This window comes from Corvus kubaryi, unplaced genomic scaffold, assembly GCF_017639235.1.
Source record: "Corvus kubaryi isolate FWS band 111438036 unplaced genomic scaffold, C.kubaryi_AGA036_p1.0 37385, whole genome shotgun sequence".
NCBI lineage: Eukaryota > Metazoa > Chordata > Aves > Passeriformes > Corvidae > Corvus > Corvus kubaryi.
This window is the reverse complement of record NW_024581127.1, coordinates 19,060,910-19,083,418: the sequence shown is the minus strand read 5'-3', so window position 1 is coordinate 19,083,418 and position 22,509 is coordinate 19,060,910. Positions and strand designations below refer to the sequence as shown.

The window sequence follows — 22,509 nt, the reverse complement described above, 5'->3', positions numbered from 1 at the left end:
ATAAGCTGAAAAAATTAAATGACCACATTCTGCATCTTTGTTTAAAAACAACCTGATTTCCTCAGACAGCCTGTGCAGGGATCCAGTGAATGCTGACGACACGGCAAGCTGGAAATAGTGCTCTGTGACTGAAATCCATGAGGAAAACAATAATAACAAATCAATGCATACACTGAATTTCTTGAACAGCTCTGGTTTTGATTAATTTTAATTCCCTATTCCATTACAGATTTACTTGTTTAATATCAGAAAATCCATCTGAATCCAGGGAGTGAGTTGAATATTTGTGGAAAAGATACACGGGTGGTTTTCTACATTACTGTTTTCTTACTGAGGAGTCAAAGCTGAACCTAAGGAGCAGGACAGCAGCTAGACATTGTCTGACAAACCAGAGCAGGTTCCCATCTTGTTTTGAAGTTAAACAACAGCTCTGTGGTCAACTGCTGACTGCTTTCTCCAGCTGATATTTGATTGTGGGAAGGTTATGAGTTTTCTGATGCCAGCGAAGCTGATCTTAATTAAAATATTCCATTGGAAATGTTTCATAAGATAGGAATACAAGACTGACGCCAGTCTGTCACAATTCACTAGACTGCTTGAAATCTGGAATCGACCTGGCAGGTAGCCGCACTGAAGCCAAAAGGAGTCCTGCACAGAAGGCTTAGCTTCTAGATGGGTGGTTTTCCCTATTTTTTTATTTTTTAAAGTACACCATGTCAAATGTGTTTATAGTGCTTTAATGTAAAAAAGAAGCGAGTTGGGTTTTTATGTCCCTGTTTAGCTCATGATAACAACATTAAGACTAAGTAAATACAAACTTCCATAGATGCAGAAATTGATACAGCATTTTTTAAAACCAGGCTTATAGGGATCATAGATTCATAGAGCTGTTAAAGCTGGAAAGGACCCATAAGATCATTGGGTCCAACTGCTTACCCACTAATACCGGCCCTGCTCGGCTCTGTGGGGTCCCACGTGCACCCACAGAAGCACGGGTGGGTTCAGTGTTACAGTCGGTAGCAAAGAGTTGAGAAGGGCATTTGTGTGCGTTCCGGCAGGAGCATTTATTGCTTCTACAGCGTCAAAGGTTGCAGACGCAAATATGAACATGATCCTGAAACTCACAGTTTTATCCAGGGACGGGGGAAAAGGCGGGATTAGGGAACAGGGACCAATGGGGAAGCTCTGGGGGAGTGACGAGGGGTAGAGGTTAACAGCCAACTGGGGAATCCAAACTGGGATAGATTAACATAACAGAACAAGTATCCTGGGAGAAGTCTTTCTGGTCACTGTAACCTAAAGAGGTACTTTGTGATACTAGGGACTTGTCTTACTGAGAACTCTCTGTCCCTTGTAATGTATGTTCACTGGCCACCACAACCCACGATGTTCAATGCTAAAGCATGTCCCCGAGTGCTACATCCACGTCTTTTTAACATTTCCAGGGGAGGTGATTCCACCACTTCTCTGGGCAACCTATTCAAATGCCTGCCATTCCTTTAACTGAAGAAATTTTTACTCATATCCAATCCAAATCTCCCCTGGCACAATTTGAGGCCATTTCCTCTGATCTTGTTGCTCATTACTTGGGAGAGGAGACCGACCCCCACCTTGCTATAACCTCCTTTCAAGTAGTTGTGGAGAGTAAGAAGCTCTATCCTGAACCTTATTTTCTCCAAGCTAAACACTCCCAGCTCCCTCAGCTGCTTGTGCTCCAGACCCTTCCCCAGCTTCGTTGTCCTTCTCTGGACATGCTCCAGCACCTCAATGTCTTTCTTGTAGTGAGTGGCCCAGAACTGAGCGCAGGCTTCAAGGTGCGGCCAGGATGCCAGGGACAGATTATGGATTTAGTTGCCCAAATATACACATCTTTTTTTAAGTTTTCAGCAAGAGTTTGACAGAAGTTGACTCCCCAACTCACCTCTCCCCATAACAGCTCAAAATCCCATTCCCATTTTCAGCTTTACTTTGAAGAGATAATCACTCTGACACACTGGAGCCCACTAAAGCACAGCTCACTTCCTATGCCAGTCCATGGATAATGCCCAAAGAGCTGAAGCTCAAGTGATGCTGTGGCTGTTGCAATTATAGTGTGCTTCAGGAGCTACAGGGGGACAGTTACCTGGCTGCTCCTTTTGGCCCTCTGTCCTACATCAGATGCTTTCCTAACTGGTACCTTTTTATAATATAAATAATTGATTTAAACAAAAGACATATTTCATAGCCCTCTTCCCTGTGAAAAAAAAAATCTACATAGTTGCAAGGTTCAAGGCACCTGTAGTAGATTCCCATTCATAAATAAAGTTGTCACCTGTGTTCCTGTTCTGTTCCCATTTTTGAGGATTTTCTCCTAAGAAAGCACTCAGCACATGGGACTCAAGCACCAGTGCTGTTGCATCAGTGATGATCATACCATACAGCACACAGAACATTTTGCAGGCTTTTCCTAATTAAGACTGATACTGAACAGCTATTTCAGCTGTACACATAAGATAGAGGAATGTGACTCAGCCTACATAAAAAAATACTTTGTACTTACATTATGGTCTCCTTCCAAAGATTTTAGTGTGCTTTCCAAAAGAAGTCATTTAGCTTTGCAAAATCTCTGGGTGTTTACTGAAGGAACAATTTCACCACATTCCCAATAGAAATACTGGCAGAGAGGTCATAGGCCCAATTTTCAGATGATTTCAGTGCAGAAATGTGCACGCACAATGCAGGCATATTGCTGAAAACAATACTTAATTTCACTAACTACATGTGGAGATGACCAGACACATGAATGGTCACTTTAATCCACATCCAGCTGTTGTTTGGCCAAAATAAACATTAAAAAATGTATGTATATTTGTAACCCCTAAACTCATGAACTTCAGGCTTTAAGGTTATGAAGGAAATCTGTAGGTTCATTTGATGCAGCCTTGCAGAGAGCTTCAATGACCCTGACTGTTTTACTACCAAAATATGCTTCTTTTTCACCAAATCCATAGGTGTTTGGTGAACTACTGAAGCAAGCCTTTAACATAGATCTTTGGTGACACTTCTACTGTCAAGTGTAGCGAAGATCTTTGTAACAAGCAGCAAGCATGAGCATTTGGATCTGCCACACTCTGGCAGAGCCACCTGAAATTCAGGGGAAAGAATGAGCTAAAAAGACAGATACCTTTTTATTTTGTGAAGTCTCACAGAGGAAAATATTTTTCCATAATGAAAAAAGTTGTTGTTTTTTCTCTTTGCGTTGCTCATTTTTATGATCTTCTGAGTAATTTCCCATTTAAAATTCCTTTTCTTCCCTCCACAGGCCACCATCCCCAAAAGTATCATATTCATCCTTCTTCTGACTGGATTTTTGAATGATTGTTTTGGAGTCTGGCTTTATCTCCCTGGAGTCTCATATCTAGGGATCAGCAAACTGGCTCATATAACTTACAAACTGGCCTGAACCATAATTCAGCACTAAGGAAATGTTTTGAGGATAAAAAAAATCAGTGTGCTTTTCACATCCATACACCTCTCTACTTCCACCTCCTAGAATCAGCTGGAATGCCAAATGATGCCAGGTTACCTGCTGCCTCAGGAGTTTGGACACAGTTTTGAAAGCCCCATGGGTTAAAAAACATCTGATTTCTTGAGTCTTTGTTTCTTCAGCAAATTGACAACTGTTAGTGACTGTCATTGATGGGTTTTTCTCCTTTTTTCTTTTTCTTTCGTTCAGTTGTGCAATAATACCAGTGTCTGAAATCATATGGGGGAGCAGTTGGAAGACAACATTCATGAAGGAATATGAAGCCCAAAGAAATTAATTTAAAAAGAACTCTGTGTTTTGTTATGACTCCCAAGTCCATCCCTCCTGCCCAAAAAACCCAACAAAACAAATTCCCCTGTATTCTTGAAATGTTCACTGTCTTTTGTCTGTCTCATCTTTATTAGATGAGAAATTTTGTGTGTTTTTCTGCTCCGTCCCCCTATCGCAAACATGTAAAAGTATGCAGTCCACTACATTTTTATTGAGAGAGTGCCTATAAATAAATCCCATCCACAGACTTTCCATATATGCCCTCTACTTTCACCTCCACATCAGGTGAATCCAAGCTGACGCAGCTCCACACCTCTGAGAAGACAAGGACACCTCACAGAATAAATGTCTGGGGTTTGCCATTTCCTTTGTCTGGTTTACTATGCATCTCACCTACTTTGCTCAGTCCTTTAGAGGAAGACTGTGTAAACACACAGGCTCCTTCTCTAAGGCTGAACAGAATAGTGGAGAATCAGCAGAGTAGTTTTGTGGGGCATATGGGTTCAGAAGACATGAGGTGGTCTTTCATTTGTATTAGTTATATTCCAGTTAGCAATGACACCACTAAAATCCTCTCGTTACTCTGTGTAAAAGTACTTTTCATGATCCAGTGTTGTTTCTTTAACAAAGAACATTTGCAAACACCGTTTCATCAAAACAAAAAGAAATTATTGTAAGTTACTAGCTTTCACTTAAAGGGACAGGAGTTTTGCTGTTGATTTTAAGGGTCTTTGGTCCTCAGCTAACACAGCACATTTAATGTCTGCTAGCACAATTTTTTTTTCCTTTTAACAGAAGTGTGTCTGTTTTCTTCTCAGATTGTGCACACCAAGTTGACAAGGCTTATTTGGAATGCATAGCTGGGTGGATGTGGTGTTGAAGTAACAGATGTTCCAGTAGTTGAACTAGGCATCCAAAGGGATAAAAACAAAACCCACTTGTCTACTGGAACCTGTTTCAAACATGGTAGCTGGATAAAAAGTAACCCTGCTGCCTGTCTTTCTCTGGCCCTGACTTTACAATCTTATTAGAGCCTGAGAAAAAGAAAAATCAATTGATGCCCAATGTCTACAAATTATTAAGATATCCCCCTGCTGTAACTGTTCATCTAACTTAACACTTCTTCTGTCATGCTCATCAGCTCTGTGCCAGTGCTTTCATTTCTGTCCCATCTGCCCCTAGAGCACCTGCTCAGAGAAGGCACTCGGCAACACTTTGGCATTTACAGAAATTAGTCAAAATTCCTGGGTATGACCTTGCCAGCGGATACAAGGCTAATAGGAACAAGACTGTGCACCAAAATGGGTGCACTAATATTGGCAACCTTTTTCCAAGGGCACAGGTCCAGGATTGGGACCTACTGAATATTCATTTGTGACAATTTCAGAATTAAATCTTCACCATTTGTAATTGAAGCATCTTTTATGTATAATAAAATGAAGTCTTTGGTTTTGGCTTTGATACTTGAGGAAAAATAGAGAAATTCACAGATTTAATATAACAGCTGAAATGTTTTTCAGGGGAACTCAGATATTTCTACATTTCAGCAGTGTTAATTCAATTAGCCTGAAACTAACTCAAATAAAGCATTATTGTCCATAATGGTGGAAGTTCTAGGATCTTCCTTTGAAAGTATTTTTATCTCTATGAAGACTTAATGTGAAAAGCTAACTTAAATATTCCTCCAGCAGTTTACAGACCCTAATCCAATTCCCACTGAAGTTAACAGTGCCATTTCAATTACTCCTCCAGCAGGAACAATTTATTATGACAGTATCTTAGTCTTCGTTGACCCCTGTTTAATTTATCTTCAGCAACTACTCCTCTACTCCCACTCTGTTAAATTACTACTGAACCAGTTTCCCTCTCTTCACCTCTTTTTACCTATTTCATTATTTCTTCTCCTTAAAACTATTCATATTGGCCTTTTCTGCATCCCAGCAGTTGATTCCAGCTCAGTTTGCCAAGACATAATTCTAAAGTTGATTGGATTTTCAGTCCTCCCAGATCCCCTTCACCCACAATTTGAAGTCTGCTATAGTCCACAAGGCAAATATTGGGATTTTAAGTTGGTGGGAAATGAAGTAGATATTTCTACATGCAGTCTGGGATTACTGGAATACTGAGAGCTTTTTTCTCTTGCCTCTTTGCTTCATGGATGGCAGAAATAATGTAAAAGCCAAAGGTGTAATTCACACCTTGAAAAGCAGCTGCCTCTGCCAAACATTTTTATTAACAGTATCACTAGGAGAATTACTGGAGGTGCAGTATGTAAGGAAAGAAGAGGTACTGTATTTCTTGATTCACAAATAGTATTGTTCAATTTGAAATTAGCTAAGGACTACCAAAGAAAATGCTTTGGCATGATGACTTAGTAATCACCTAAACGACCTGGTGAATTAGGTGTAACAAATGACACTCAGCTCTAACTCAGCTACAAACTGGAGGGAGTTATAATAGGTAGAGGCCTATTATGACCAATATTAACTAAGAACCTTAGATCATCAAAGTCCTCAGTAAACAACTGATAGTCTTAGAGTTGCCCATAAATCTGTTTCAATAATTTCATGGATATCACTCTCAGCGTAATGATCTGCTGTGCACAAGTACTGTGCTTACTTTGAGTGCACTGCAGGTTCACACTCATAATTACAGTGTTCCTGCTGAAGATTTTTACAGAGGCCACAGTGATAGGTATAACAGCACTGCCAGTCTCTGTATGGTGGTTTAAGAACAGCTGTCAGGAGTCAAACAAAAGATCTGGTGGCCAAATTCTGTCAACAGCCAGTAAGAGAGGCCAAGAGAAGAGTCCAAGGGCAGGTCAAGCATATAGTGATGATTCCCCAGCCTCCCCTTCCAGCCTACAGCAGTCTGCAGCTCAGCAACCTCCTTTCCAGAAGAGGGATCTATGTGTTAAATAGTCCTTGTGGGATTTCCTTCCTTTTCCCTCAAATTTGGCTACTCAGGTTAGAAGCTACGTAAACCTTTTGGCATCCACCACTGACACACAACTGTGTGTTCCACAGCTCTCCTAGCAATGGATAAAAAAATCTCATCTTCTCCTTAACTGAAACTATCACTCAGTCATTTAATTTGATGTTTTCTACTTCTGAAGTGGAGAGACAGTGAACAGCCATTTCCTGCTTACTTTAGTCATTGCTTTGTAGGTATATGTCCTGTCTACCCTCATTGATCTCTTTTCCAAGTTGAAGAGGCCTAGACCATTTGTTCCTGATGTTAAAACTTTTCCACACATTTGATCATGATTGCTGCTCTCCTGTGATTCTTTATGTTTAATATCACATCCTCTTGAGCTGGGACATCTGAACTGTGTGAGCTCCTCTGTAGATGTATCATGAACTTAAACTGTACAGAAAATTTTGATTTTTCTTGTTTCTCATTTCCTTACATTTCATTTGGTTTTGACAGCACTCAGGTTATGGATCTCTTGCCTTTAGTTGGAGCCTTGCTATTTTTACATCTACACTAAACGATGATGCATTTTTAATAATTTTATTTCTTTTGACCTACTGGCATTAAAATAACAGTAAGAAAATAGTTTCATTTCCTCATGACTGCTTGACTTTGCCCTCTGACTTCTTTGTTGTCCCCAAATCTCTGACCTAAATTGCCCTGTATTCATTCTCATTTTAACCTCAATTAGCCAAGAGATTGCCACTCCAAATAAAGAAAACATGCTTTTCACCATGTGTCATCCACTGGGCTCAAAAATTTTTGTTTTGTCATTTCAAAAGGTCACAATAGGAATAAGTGGTCAAAGGTCCATTTTAAATCAACATTTGAAATAATACATTGGAGACATAAAGATGCTAAAATGACAAGCAGCTGACACACATAATTAGTCTCACTATTTTGTGCTCCACAAGGTAAATTGTGTTGTACATCCCCAAGATTTTAGCTAGGAGTGACTTTTTTCAGCAGCGTTTGGCTAATAGAGACTCTGCCCATAGACTGTATGAATCTATTCAATCTTTGAATAAATTATTCAAACCATTTCAAGGCATTATTAAATTATAGCAAAGTAAGCATTTCCAGGTATTCTTGTACATTTACACTCTGAGGAGCCTTTTGCTTCAAAACCATACTTATCTCTCAGATCAAGTACAAACACAAATTCTATGGATCAAAGAGGAAGAGTACAATGCCCTCTGATGTATCACTAACCAAATGACAACTTCTGACAACAGCTGTGGATTTTGAATGATGCTCAGATGAGCCCCACTAGAATTCAAACCTGGATATCATCCATAGGTTAAAGACAACACAGCCCAATTGCCTCGCTGTGTTTCTCACCACTGAGCATGAGAAGGCACTGAGGGAGCAAAGTGCTGATGCACAGCAGTGAACCTTTGAAGCTGCTGATGAATTTTACAATAGTACCATCTGGCTCTCTGGTGAGAAAAGTTCTGTCCCACTCACAGAGAACTGCTAGCTTTGGTTTAAAAATGGCTGATGACAGGTGAGGAGATGCTTAACTATCACTGTAGTAAATATTACCATATCCCGCCTTCATAGGGAGGAGGAGAGAAACGATCCAACAGGCAGGAATTGTGCAGCAAGACTGACTGATTTAATTATTTTACAAACTCTTTTATAGACTTTTTTCTTCATAGTCTAATTGGACAAAGGATCAGCCACCCCTTGGGGGTGATTGGCTAAAATCCTAAAACATCCATTGTCAAAATATTTTCCTACTGTACTATAAACAAAGCTCAGCAAGGTCGCAGGTGTTCATGGTTTATAAACTCTGCAAATATCTTCTGTGAGAGAGAAAAGTCTCTCACGGACTTAGAAAATAGCAAGAAGAATTCTTGCTAGCAGCATTTTTGTATCCACACTTAACCATCAGCTTTTCTTGGTTCCCTCTGAAAGGGGAATTTGAGTATTCAGACTATGACATTTCTAAGTTCAGTTTCATTAGTGAGATGATGTATTTCCATTTTCAGCCAGTGGTATGAAGCTTGTGAAGGATGCAGGACATACAGGAGTTACAGGCCCATCTTACGTAGAACATCTCACCTTCTTTATCCACAAATGACTTAGCCAGTGCTCTGAATTTGAAAGATGCTTATGTGAATTGAAAATTTATACTTGTTTCTGCCAACAAATATTCAGCACTTCTTTCAAATACTGAAGCATTATAAATACCTTTGGTAAAGATACAAATAAAAGTAGAAAAATCCTCTAAAATAGATTATTAAATTTAAATATTTGAATGTAAAGCGAGAGTCACACTACTACAACTTCCATTTCCTTGTCTGATATCAGGCATCTGTGAGCAGCTCTCATATTAATGCAGCTATCTTCACTGGTCAACCAAATGGCCACTGTTTTTTTAAGAAGCAGGAAGAATAAGTCAGTATCTTTCCAGCTGGGGAAAAGAACCTTCCTTCTGGGAAAGTTCCATCTTCCCCAGAAGAGGATCTCATCTTGCACAGACTTGGCATTGGTTTTCCATTCCTCTACAAGAATTACAAGAGAGAAATAGAGTGGAAAACATCAGATCACCAAGGTCATGTGATGAATGAGGCTATTAGAGCAATTAGATGAGTTTTATCTGTTTTGCTTGGTAAAATAAAATTTTAAGTAGGCTCATCTATCTCACCACACCTGATTACTCTGGAGGTCAGACTTGCAGAAAACATTTAGAATGGTAACAGCAGAAAAAATGCACATATGGGCATCAGATTACTTGTAAACACATTTTGCCTAGCCTGTGCAAGGGAAGACTGGAAAACCCTGCATTAAGGGTAAAATTTGCTTGACCTAAGAAAATCTATCAAATGTTTAAAACTTCAGTTTAAGCCAACTCTCCAGGCATATTCTGTAACCAAGGAAAAGAGCCAGACCCTTCCAATAAGAATAATTTCCTCATAAAATAAGGGTCTAAAATAGGTGAGAAGAATCAGTCTCTGCAGATTTCTCTCTCTCCCCATTGCCCATAGAGCAAGCGCAGATGTTGAGCTCAGACACAACACCTAACATTTGTTGGATGAAATTATCCCACTCCCAGTGACTGAGCAATGGCTCTTAGCATTTCACGTTGATGGTGTCAAGTGATTCACACTGGAAGACACAACTGGAATTACATCAAATGAGTTCTGCAGTAAGTGCACCCACCCTGAAAAAGACCCAGGCTTCACATCGCTCAGCTCTAGGAAAGCACAGCAAACCTCTTGCAGTCTGGAAAGCCAAGCTCATATGGGGCTGCATAAGCAAAAGCACAGCCAGCAGGTTGAGGGAAGTGTTTATTCCCTTTGGTTTAAGAGGGAAATATCATCTCAACTGCTGTGTCCCACTCTGGACTCCTCTGTGCAAGCAACACCAAGAAACTGGAGGAAGTCCAACAGAGGGCTATGGAGGCGATTAAGGAGCAAGAGCAAGGAGAGACATTCAAGAAGAGGCTGAGGGAAGCGGGATTTTTCAGTCTTAGGAAGGGTAAGAGAAAATATTATCGCTGTTTACAACTGCTTAATGAAAGGATATAGAGAAATTGAGCCAGACTCTTCTCAGTCATGCACAGTGGATGAATGAGACACAAGAGACACAAATAATAGCAAGGGAAATACAAAATAGTTATGAGGAAAAAATCTTTGTAATGAGAGTGGTCAAACACTGGAAAGGGCTGTCTAGAAGGGCTGAAGATTATCCATCCTTGGAAATATTCAACATTCAACTGAGACAGGCTCTGAGCAATCTGACCTGAGTCTGCTTTGAGTAGAAGGTTGTGCTAGATATCTCCAGACATCTATCTCATCTAATCTAAATCATTCTGTGACTCTACACAATGGTTGTGGGGAAGAAGGGAAGGGAAGGGAAGGGAAGGGAAGGGAAGGGAAGGGAAGGGAAGGGAAGGGAAGGGAAGGGAAGGGAAGGGAAGGGAAGGGAAGGGAAGGGAAGGGAAGGGAAGGGAATTGTATGGGATTTTTAAAGAATGGTATGGTATGTGATACTGAAAACATTGGGTGATATACAAATCCCTAATAGGGATTCAGGTAGGATTATGTGGGCAGGATCAATCTCACCTAACTTTAGCTGTTCAAAATGTCAGTGTGCAGTCTCATAATGGAGACTACACTTTCCTCTGTAATAAAAGACCAATCTTAAGGATAGGAATTGCTGGAGTTATTTCAAATGCTCATCTTACAATGCAGTGAGATTCTCCCTGGATTTCAGTCTTCCTTTTGAAAGATCCTGGATAACTATCTTGGACTAGGCACTACCTTTTAGGTAGTTATTGCAAAGGATAAAACCCATTCTTGTGTTGAACAACAGAAATACAGATATAGTCAAAGAAATATGGAAATTGGTGACAAGAGTTATTAAAAGGAAAAGTCATTTTAGGAGAGAGGAGAGTCAAAGTAATAAACACAAAGGTACAAAAATATTCCATGTTCTTTAACAACTTATGCTGGACTTTCAGCAAAACCAAAGAGCAAGATTCAAGTTGTTAAGAGATATGTTTTCTTCCCACAGAATGGAGTTCATTGCCAACAGCTATGTTGTCCAGCCAAAGAGAAAATACAAATTAAATTTTAACAACACCTTTTCTGAGACTTTATGTTCTTAAATAATCCCAGAAAAAAATTACTTTGTTGATGCTGAAGTTAAGACAAAACCAGCAATCAAACACATATTAATATAATAAACTGTACCAAGTTACTTTACCAGACAGCAGCACAAAATAATCAGTTTAGGATCATGTACTTTGGATAATAAATAAAACTAGAAGAAGTCCCAGACTAGGTGCAGGAACATAACTCAGCCTCTTCTCAACAGCCATATCAAAGAGACAGCAGACTGGTAGTTATATTAAAAACAAAAACCAAAACTCACCCATCACAGTACAAGCTACTTATTGATAAGAGCTAGGAAATTCCTTGCATATTATCTCATAGATGATCTGCTCTCCAACATATCTGCTACTGATCACTCTGTCGTTAAAGCGAAATACTAAATTAAATAGTTTAAAATTTAAAGGCATCATCTACTATAGAAATTGTTATGTTTTTGTGTTTAAATCCTGACCCTGACTGGATGTCAAGTGTCCATCAAAGCTGCTCTATCACTCCCCTGCTCAGCTGGACCAGGGAGAGAAAATATAACAAAAGGCTCATGAGTCAAGGTGAGGACAGGGAGAGCTCACTCAGTAGTTACTGCCATGGGCAAAACTGTCAGAAGGTGGGGAAATTTATTTAATTTATTGCCAATATAAACCAGACTTGCGTAATGAGTAGGGGATTGCACTCAAAGGAGGCTGTGACCCCTTGGGAAGCCTGTGCTGGAGACTCACAAGGCTTCTATCAGGACCTGTGGCCCCACAGAGAGAGGAGCCCACACTGGAGCAGGTTTGCTGGCAGGACTCGTGACCCCATAGGGGACCCACACTGGAGCAGCCTGTTCCTGAAGGACTGCACCCCATGGAAAGGGACCCATGCTGAATCAGTTTGTGATGAAGTGCAGCCTGTGGGAAGGACTCATGTTGGAGCAGTCCATAGAGGACTGTCTCCGGTGGGAGGGATCCCATGCTGGAACATGGCAATAGCGTGAGGAGTCCTTCCCCTGAGGAATAAGCAACAGCAGAGACAATGTGTGATAAATGGTGGTGGGAGGAGGCAGAGAATTCAGGAGGAAAGTTAAGCCCAGGAAGAGGGAAGGGGAGAGGAGAAGGTGTTCTAAGACTTAGTTTTTATTTCTCATTACCGTACTCTGATTTGATGGGTAATAAAATAAATTAATTTCTCCAAGTCAGGTCTGTTTCACCTGTGGCACTAAAGGCAGAGTGATCTCTTTCCATCCTTATCTCGACCCAGGAGACTTATGGTATATTCCTCTCCCCTGCCCAGCTGCACAGGAGGAGTGATACGATGGCTTTAGTGGACACCTGACATCCAGCCAGGGTCAACTACTCCCTTTATGTAAGTAGCAGCCTGCATGTCCTGCACAGCCTGTAGAGAAAGCTGAGCAACTCTACAGGTAAGCAAGATGGCTATGGCATGAGGAGCCCTCATACATGAACAAAATAAGATGCAAAAGTGACTTCTGCATCACTCACTTCTGCTTGATTTCTGTTTCTCTTCTCCCAGGGTCCTATGAGAAATTGTTTCAAAGTTCAAAAAAACACCATAAAATTTCAATAGTAACAATCTGTTGGATAAATCAAGCTTGAGGGAGTGAAAGAAAAATTTACTCATAACCTTGTACTATAAAGGCTGTGACAAACCCTTCCTGGATATGAGATTATTCCTATCAATTATTGCATATATAGGTAGCACTAGTAACTGGGGCAGCCTTCTCACTCATCACAAACTGGAAGACCCTCTGTAACTTTTTCTTTATAGTCTGTTATATCCTCCTGTTTTATGCCAAAATTTGAAGAGGCAGCAAAGACTAAGAACTAAAATATGTCTTGGATAATACCTAGTCTGATATGGTATTTATTGAAGTGTTCTTTTTATTTTAATAAAAATTGTAGTAAATCATATGTAGTGTCTACCATTACGCATCACAGGCAATACAAGAGTTGCCTGTATCAAATCCAAGTGTTCCTTTGCTGCAATTCACACAATAGGTTGATGTCTCTGTGATCTCTGGATATTTTTAAAATATATTTGTGGGGTTTTTTAAGTCTGACATGCATGTCACAGGAACTTTGCAAACTCAAATTAGCAGGCTGGAGTACTTTGAATATATTTTATCTGACATATAATTCACAAGTCCATGCAATATTTTTCCTCTTCCTCCGTCAACAAGTATGTAAAAAAATTGTGATTTACAACTTATTTTGACTAATAAACATCCATATTCTGTGGAATCTTAGAGATTAAACCCAGACAATTGTTACTTTGATGCAGTTTTTTAATATCCTGCACCAATTGAGGCATTCAGATATTGCTGATCTCCATTACAGAAGATGCTGTAGAAAAATATTCTCCACACTTTTCATATTTGTCAACATTTAACCATTTCAAGTAGTGATGTTTGTCTGAAGTTCTTAAAAAGTTAAAATTATTAAAAACAAACTGAAAAAAATGGTTGAAAAATCCTTAAAACTTCCTGTATTTGACGTTCCTTCTAATTTATTGAAAGGTTTCCAGTAAAAAAATCTGATATTTTAAATTTTGAACATTTAAGTGGATTTTTAAGAATTTTGGGAAAAAATAGAACCCAGAAATGAAAATAGAACTTTGTGTAGTGATAGTTGTCAATGGATCACTAAGACCTTTAACAAGTTGCAACCCAGAAAAGAACAGGATGTATATACTCATGCGAGATCAATCCAACCTGTATCAGATAATGAGTCTATCTAGAACATACAGGTTAGTGGGGAAAATGGTATATCAACTTTCCAAGAAAACAGTACAAATTTGCTGTAGCAGAATAAATGAAAAAATGATGTGCCTTATTTCTGAAGATATGGTTGTTGTTTAGAAGTTATTTGAAATGAAAGGACAGGCAGGGAAAAGTATTTAGATACCAGGAAACACTCACACTAAAACTCAAAGACTTGCCATGAATGCACTCTGAACAAAAATTAAAAGAAAGGTTTTGACTATCAGAGGAAAAAAATTCTTCCTGAATTCCTAGTAGGAAGTCTGGAAGAAAACCTACCTCCTTTTAAGCTGCAGATTCAGCAGTTCAGAATACATGCTGTCTTTGACATTAAAGGATTGTGCAAAGGGTTCTGAGGGATTTACAATCTTCTGTAGTCCTATGAAACTGTATTCAGAAAACCGCATGGCTTAACTGCAGTAAACTGAAAACTAAAACTTTCAATCATTTCTTTGTGCTTTTGCTACAGGAGGAGTTGTTTAATGGGAAAAAGATGGTATCTAAATAGGACTACCATAATAGCAGAGTCAGTCTTGATCAAAATAGGATTACTTGAGGTCATTTGCATTGTCACCACTCACCTGGTGTTACTTGGAAAACTCACACATCTCTAAGACTTTGGCTTGGGATTCTTCACACATGTAAGTTTATTTGCCTGTAGGGGAACATTCTCATGGACTTTGCATCACTGCAGCAGAGATTATAGTTAGGTATAATTGTAGTTTCAGAGAAAAATCAGTCAGTAAGATACTGATGCTATTATAAATAGGCCTTGTACACGAATGTATTGGATCTATTGTTCTGCAATTCCATGTTAGTGCAATGTGAGAATAGTTTTTCCTGGAACCAGCATTATAAAATTCCTTACTAGAAGTACGTTCTTAACACATAAAAGTAAGAAACTGTCACCAGGGAATTAGTAAAGTTATTCTGGAAAAGGCCAGTGTTTCAAATTATATGCAGGTACATCCATTAGGTCCAATTAAAAGGTCTAGCCAGTTTGCCTGGGATCTCTGGGCACCAGGAAAAACACATTCAACTCAAGTTATCTGTGAAAACTTTGTGGGCAGCCTCATACACAACTGCTGTATCTGCAGACTCAAGTGTTACAAGCTGCAGATGTCACAGCATAGTTTCCCACCTGGAATGAGGGTGCACCTTGAGAAGACAGCTCTAGACACTTGAGGCCATAAGGTAAAAGAAGAGATCCAAAAGACAACATTATGATTGCAGCAAGCAAAGAAAAAAACCCAGGAATCTCCTCCCATGATTATTTCAGAAATTATAAAAACCTTTTGATAGAGCTGGGGGAAGATAATGTCTGTGGGCAGAGAAAATACCCTTTCTGCACCACAAGATACATCTGGACAAAAGGGAGAGGTTTCACCAGATCTGAAACAGAAGAACAAAGTTCAAGTTCAGTATTGGCTGAGGACCTGACAGGACAAGCAGACTCATGTCCACTAATAGAAAGACTTCAAAAAAAAAGCACATGCATATAGTCATATTTCTGGCAAACAAACAAAGGGACCAGCCTTTCAACAGCAGTATCTACTGAAGGCCGGGCCATTGGGGAATATGGTTTCAAATAATTTATTTTAAAAAGACAAGATTCAGATCTTGTTAGACTGGTGAAAATCCAAAGTAATTCCAAAACATTCTAGTCTGGGGTTCAAAACCTTAATATCAGGGGAAAAAAAAAAAAAGGAGGTCTCCCTTTTCAGTAATATTGACATAAGAACTCTGTTTGATCTTTGTGGGATATGCTTCAAACATTGTTTCATTTTATTAAATAGAAAGGATTTTATTTTTTCCTACTTTTTAAAGGACCATCTTTATTGCTTCTTCATTTTTCCTGTCTCACTATTCCAAATTACTTGGAGTTTTCTGTTTTTTGGTTACACCCTTCTCAATGGATTTACAACAAAGTTTGTTGTATATGAAGATCAAAGCATTCATCATTAATCTAGCACAATTATCAGATGTGAAAAACAATGTAGAAAAAAACAAATATAAAGGTTTCTTAAAAAGCAGGGTATGTGGGGAAAATGGAGAGCAGTTTGGCAGCTTGCAGTGACACAGACTGGCAGCTGCCTTTGCACTAGGGAATACTAGTTACATAAAGCACATATCCTTCCAGAACCTCTGAAGATGCCACGAGCAGTTCCCAGGCCCGCCTGTAGCGCCCCTTAGGCACACCAGCCATCCCACTGTGCCTGGAAGCGATCGCCCTGACCTCAGTGACAGATTCCACGTGCATGTCTGGCGGTGCTCTGCGAAGCATACCTGCAAGGCTGAACCCAAACTCCGTGCGCTGGAAGCTCCTTGCCTGCCTGAGCCGTATGGAAGCGTCAGTACATACACTAGAGATGGGGAAAAGAGTGTCTGCAGCTAGGCCACATGCCCCAAGGCAAGGCCAGGGGCTCCCCCCAGCACTGACCTGGCAGCACTGACCTGGCAGCACCGACCAGCAACATGTGCCGCTCCAGCCCGTGGCTCTCCTTCCCCGCAGTCTCTCTGCCCAGCCCCAGCGCTGGAGCCCAGCCTGGCGGCTCCCCGGCGGCTCTGCAGGCAGGAATCCCACTGGTATCTCTGACGAGCTACTTGAAAATGAGACAGCCGCCTCTACAAACTCGTCCTCAATTTCAATTGAATGATTGATTGTTTTTAAACTAGTGCATTGTATATTTTGGGAAAGAATTTATGATTTACCAAAAAATTTCCTGCTGAAATAAAGCCAAATGGAGACTGGTCTGGGCCAAGTTGCTCAATGTCCATGAACAAGAACATGTTTTTCTTTTTCTTCCTTTCTTGTTTTATGCATGCTTCTGGACTCATTTCATCAGCTGTCAGTAGTTAAATACCATTTCAGAAAAGGGTTTATTATTGTAATTTCCTCAATTATTCTGGTTTTTTCTGCTATGGTCTCCTGAAACAGAATCAGTCAGCTAAAGTACTCATAAAATATTTTCCCCTGCTGCTCCTTGCAAAGGGCCTAAACCTTCAAGGTGTTGTATTTCTTGAGTTGGTTTGTACCTTGATGACCGTGACCTTAACCAAGGACTTCTTCCTGTGTGCTCCACTTCTGCTTTGTAAGGACATCGCTGACTTCTGCTCACAGCCAGCTCATGTCCCCAGACCATACACAATGGCACAGCGGTGCATGATTACCAGGAAAAGAAACCAATGAGAAATAAAATTGAAAGAAAGAGCCCTTTATTATCACATCAATTAAAAAAAAAAAAAAACACAACAGAACAGATATAGTAAAAGGTGAAAGCAATCCAGCTTAAATATATACTAGACAATGGATTAGCTTAAGCAAAAATAGGTATTCCTCTAGGAGTATGTGTCTTTTGAAATATTAAATTAAATGTACATTAAAATATTTGGAAAATTCTGGGTCTAAAGTTATATTCCTTAGAGGAAAGGAAAGCAATTATTTTTCACGAAAGGCTAAGCAGAGCAGAACCCACCCTCTGGCAGAAGGGACACACTGGGCAAGCAGGGGCTGCTCTGACACCATGGAGAGATCAGGGAAAGGCTCTTGCCGGACCTCATAGGGCTTTGGATGAGGATCCTGACCATAAATGATGGTGGAAGACGACAACACACAGCGACATCAGGCAGCCCTGGCGCTCCCTCGCCGCTCCCCTCAAAGCAAGACTGGAACACAATGCGTGACAAAGACACAGAATGAGGCAGCCAAAAAATCATGAGCCTCAGATGTTTAGAGTGTGACATCTGCTTCTGGCTCAAGCAATTCCTGTATTGAATTCAGTTGCCTTTCCTCCAAGACACCCAACAACAGATAACCTCAATTTATGAGTTCCAATACGTTTATCTTAAAGACAGGCAGAGATTATTTGGCGCTCATTGGAAATGCAACTATGTAAAAATCAAAACTAAGCAAAATCTTATTACAGCTTTGTAACTGCCCTGTGAATCACAAATAACTAGTCCAATGTTTTCAGTGTCAAGACATTCAAAATCATGATTCAAGCCTTGAAAACAAGCATTTGGCTATAAGAACTCAGGGTTTTTTAAAATAATAAAAACTGGGGTTTTTTTTATTAATTTCCCCTATTTTGGCATTCATACCTCTGCTGTCATTAGAACTGGAAAGTTACATCTTTAAAATGCAGCTGAGAGTCTCCCTTGTTCATTTGGCAGCAGGGAAGAGGGCTTTTAAAGGTGCAACCAGCAATTCTGAGTCCAGCAATAAATTTCCTAGATTAGATTGTCTTTTCACTACTCCACATGGTTAAACAGGTACCAAGCATAGAGTCTCATATTGGAAACAGGTTGCACAGAAACAGCTTGGTGTTTTGGTGTTTCAGCATATGCATTTCACACACATAACTTTGCTGTCATCCAAAGAGGGGATAATGAAGTGTCTGTTGAAAACACCAAGAATCCTTCGCTGTGTCTCAAGGCTTTGCATCATTCATACCTTCTGCTTGAATTTAATATTTAAAATTAATAAAAACCCAATAAATAAATGTTGCACTTTACTGCAAAACTAAAGAACAGCAGAATTTACAGAACATTTGTAAATCAACACTTCTTCACTCTGTGCAGTTCCACATTCCCTCGTTTCCTTTGTAGAAGGTAAATTTACTGAGGCAGGTGAAGCTGTCAGTGACTTTGTGTTTGTACAGCATCCAGCACAGAGGAGATCTGATGGGGCTGTATTTGGTCCACTACTTTCAATTTGCTCTCACCTCTGCACTTCAAGTCTGCAGCAGGCAATAAAAGCAAAAGTGCCAAAATATTGGAAGTGTGCATAGTCTCACTTCATTTCTAGCCTACCTGAAGGCAGAGGTACCAGGGACTTTGTGAACTTCCAACAGCCCTAGGCCACCCAGATTAGATAAACTGCAGATAAACATCTGAACACTGTGATGTTTGTCTATATGAAATCCAATCTTTTGAAGTTCATCTATCCCTTTCTCTTACTCCCATTATCTTTTGCTTTGAGATGCTGCATTCATCCCTATCAAAGTTATGTCAGGTCCCTGTGATGCTCATAAACAGTTCCTCTAGCCTTTGTAAAAAATGCAGCCTCTCATTAATGCATTTATGACCTCAGCACTTGATGCATACAATATTTTATCGGCTTTTTCTCAGAAACGTACATTTATTTTATCATTTGATACTTAAGATAAGTATTGCAAATAAATTAAAAAAAAAAACAAACTGTGTACCACATAGGAAAAAAACCCCCAAAATATACAAAAGCTTTAGCTATGCCAAGATTGCTTAATTCTGATTAGCAATGACCATTAAGCAATCATTTATGGATTTACTGTGAGTGTTCATAGATACTAATGGGTTTTAGAATTCCTTGGGAATCCTCAAAGGTCAAAGGAAGAAAATGAACTATGAAGTGATAAAAAATGTATTAGGTGACTAATGGACAGGTTGTATATAGAATGGTTCCAGCAGAAAATGTTGAATTTTACTACTCAGATTTATGTGAAGGCAAATCTTGTGAGCAGTGTCCCTTCCCCACTGATGAAACTAACGAAGAGAAAATTAAAATGCTTCATGAGGAGGCATTACATCGTGTGCTTTTCTCTGTCACTAAGAACACATAGGAGATGCCAAAGTCACTGATACTAAGTTTAAATTTATTTGATTTTTCTTTAGGTGGGTATCTGCTCTTTATTTAGCTTCACGTTTCTAACCACACATTTACATTTTGGCCTATTTTTGCACGATTGCATTCTATGCAATTCAAGACTCAAAGCTCTTCCAAACTTAATGAATGTAGCTTTATACGGCTTAGATTAACATTCTGGCCCCGCCAGGAGAGAAGGGAGCTGTAGGAGCTGGCAGAGACGGGCACAGCTCGCTGTGGGCGCGGTGTAAGCGCGCAGAGCCCCGCCCCGCCCCGCGCACGGGCTGCAGCGCGCTCCGCTGGGAGCCAAAGCGGCGGGCACGGCGGCGCGAGTGTGCGACCAGCGCGGGCTTGCTGCTGGCTGTCACACGCGTCCGAGCGCTCCTGACAGGCTGAACTGGCCTCGGCAGAGCCCGGCCAGATCAGATAGGGCGTGCTGGGCGGGCGGGCGGCCAGAGCCGGCTCGCAGCCCGGGCAAAGAGCAGCGCCCTGCGCCGGGAAATGGCAGCGGCGCGGCCGCTCTGCAGCGCAGTTACACGGGCGGCGGAGCCGGCCCTGCGCAGAGACATCATTGATGACTGTGGAGCCGTGTGCGGTGCAAACATCCAGCTTGCGAGTGGCCCACAGAGTTTACTCAGCCCTCCTCCTGGCTGGAGTCACTTCGACCATGAAGTATTCTTCCCGGTACCATCGCTCAAAGAGTGATGACAAATCCAAAGGGTTTTTTGAAGGCAATTTTTGTGTATTTTTGCATAGTGAATGGCAGTTTCACTGAGCTGGGAAATACATTTAGATTCTTGTTAGAAATGCTTTCATTCAGAGCAGCAGAAAGCAATCAGAAGTAAATACAACCTGCAATGTGATCTATGCCTGTTACCTATGTGAATTCTCAGGGTTGATACCACACTACATACCTTTAAAATTATGTTATGAAGATGAAGTAATTCCATTCCAGTTTTTGAATAATGTTCCAGACAGGCAAAACTTTAAGCTTTTCAGCAAAGTTACTAATCTAAATAAAATTGTCCACATAGAAGGAAAATGAATGGTGGGGTTTGGTTCATAATTGGTCCTTTTCTGCAGAAACCAGAGCTTTGTTGGGTTTGCATATTTTTAAAATTAAAATTATATACATAGATAGAGATATATAGATATAGATATACATATATATATATATAGGGGAAGCAAGGCAAGGAGGCGAGGTGAGGCGAGGCGTGGCGTTGACATCAACTTTTCCAAAGCAACTATGTTGATTTCAGAGGCTGACTGCACAGGAACAGATGAGACCTGCAGTGCTGCCAGCTTCTGCCTTCCCTCTGCTTGGTCCCTCCTGACCAGTTAACAATATGCATGTGGGTTGTGATAGACACAGGTTCCTGTCCTTCTGCTGCCTGATTCAACACAGAGGGTTGATGTGGGGTCTCCCACTCTCCATGAGGGTGTGCTACCTGCTAGACTAGGAGGTACGCAGAGGAGGAGCTGCTCTTCTCAACCTTTTCCACTCTAAACTGCTTACACACTGCCTAAGGGAAAAAAAGCTGTGGTAGATAGTGACTGTGGAAGGAGCTGAGACAGTCAACACACTGAACAACTACAAAAATGCTGAATTATTTATGCAAAGGACAATATCTTCATCTTAAAGAGTTAAGACAATCAACCCATAAAACCTTGTGGTGCAGTATCAAGTCCTAGTCCTAGGAAACAGAGAGACTCTTAGACAAGCACCATAAATACTGAGCCATCTATAGGAAGATTACGTCTCACTAGCTTAAGGAATGCAATCTTTTGAGTTCATTAGGTGTGCCTAGAAGTTAATTGAAAGTATTCATTTGGTAAGCAAAATTAACTTCAATACTGTTTCAATACTATGGAAAAACTGGGTGAGTATTGATTGATTTGACTTGATTTTTAAATTACAATTTCTATCAGGAAGGAGGAAAAGGGAAGAAAAACTAGCAAAGTGAGTGGATCCAATGGACCAAAGCAACTGGGGATTTATCATGGATAATATTATATGCATAAGTACTTCTTTTGCAGCAGAAAGATTGTGCTGGAGAAGCCAGTTTGTTAGACTTCAGTATAGGTAGGGTAGAGGAAATCTTTGATCAGTTCAGGAAGATGGCAAGGTGTTTATTTTCTTTAATCTCAGTCAATAGGAGCAAATAAAGTATCACTGATAATAGCCCAAGGAGTCTACTGGATGTTCGTATCTGAAAGGGGAACAGAGCATAACTGATCAATGGCTGTCTCTATCAAGCTGTATTTAGCTGGGATTTTTCCCTCCCAAATTGTCATGACTGAAGCTAGTAAAAGTTGAAAGGAGGATGGATATCTGCAAGGATAATCGTTAAGGTGTGTGTACTACTTTCACAGCCATTAGATCAAAGCCCTTTACTGAACTATTTTATTGTCAGACTTATAAATCAGCCTCAGTTCATTTTACAAACATTAGTACTGCCATCAATTACATGCATTTAGGACTAATGGTTTTACAGGAATGTTAATAGTACAACTTTATTTCCTGAAAACCATCACTGAAGACTATTAAAAGGTTCTTAGTTGCTCTACGTAACATGCAGAATTATTTTTTCCGGTTTTAGACTATCAGTAAGTTGGCATGTAAATGCAATTGCTAACCAGTTAAACTTCATGGATATCAAATTTAATAAATGAAAAACCATTTATAAGCCATCCTAGTCCAGCTTTCCTTCACAGACATGGTCTAAGTACACCAGGA

General features: G+C 40.2%; 1 protein-coding gene across 5 annotated transcripts in view; it reads left to right on the top strand.

Moving 5' to 3' along the window:
* TMEM74 (transmembrane protein 74) overlaps window positions 1-19,834 on the top strand; it is a 47,270-nt gene extending 27,436 nt beyond the window's left edge. For 4 of the 5 annotated variants that reach the window (XR_006017341.1, XR_006017339.1, XR_006017342.1 and 1 more), the window contains one exon: window positions 3,302-7,501. The gene's annotated coding sequence lies outside the window, so the exon portion shown is untranslated. Of the gene's footprint in view, window positions 1-3,301; window positions 7,502-16,289 lie in introns of those variants that run through there. The other variant, XR_006017340.1, reaches the window with a different exon arrangement.
* Window positions 19,835-22,509: the final 2,675 nt, after the last annotated feature.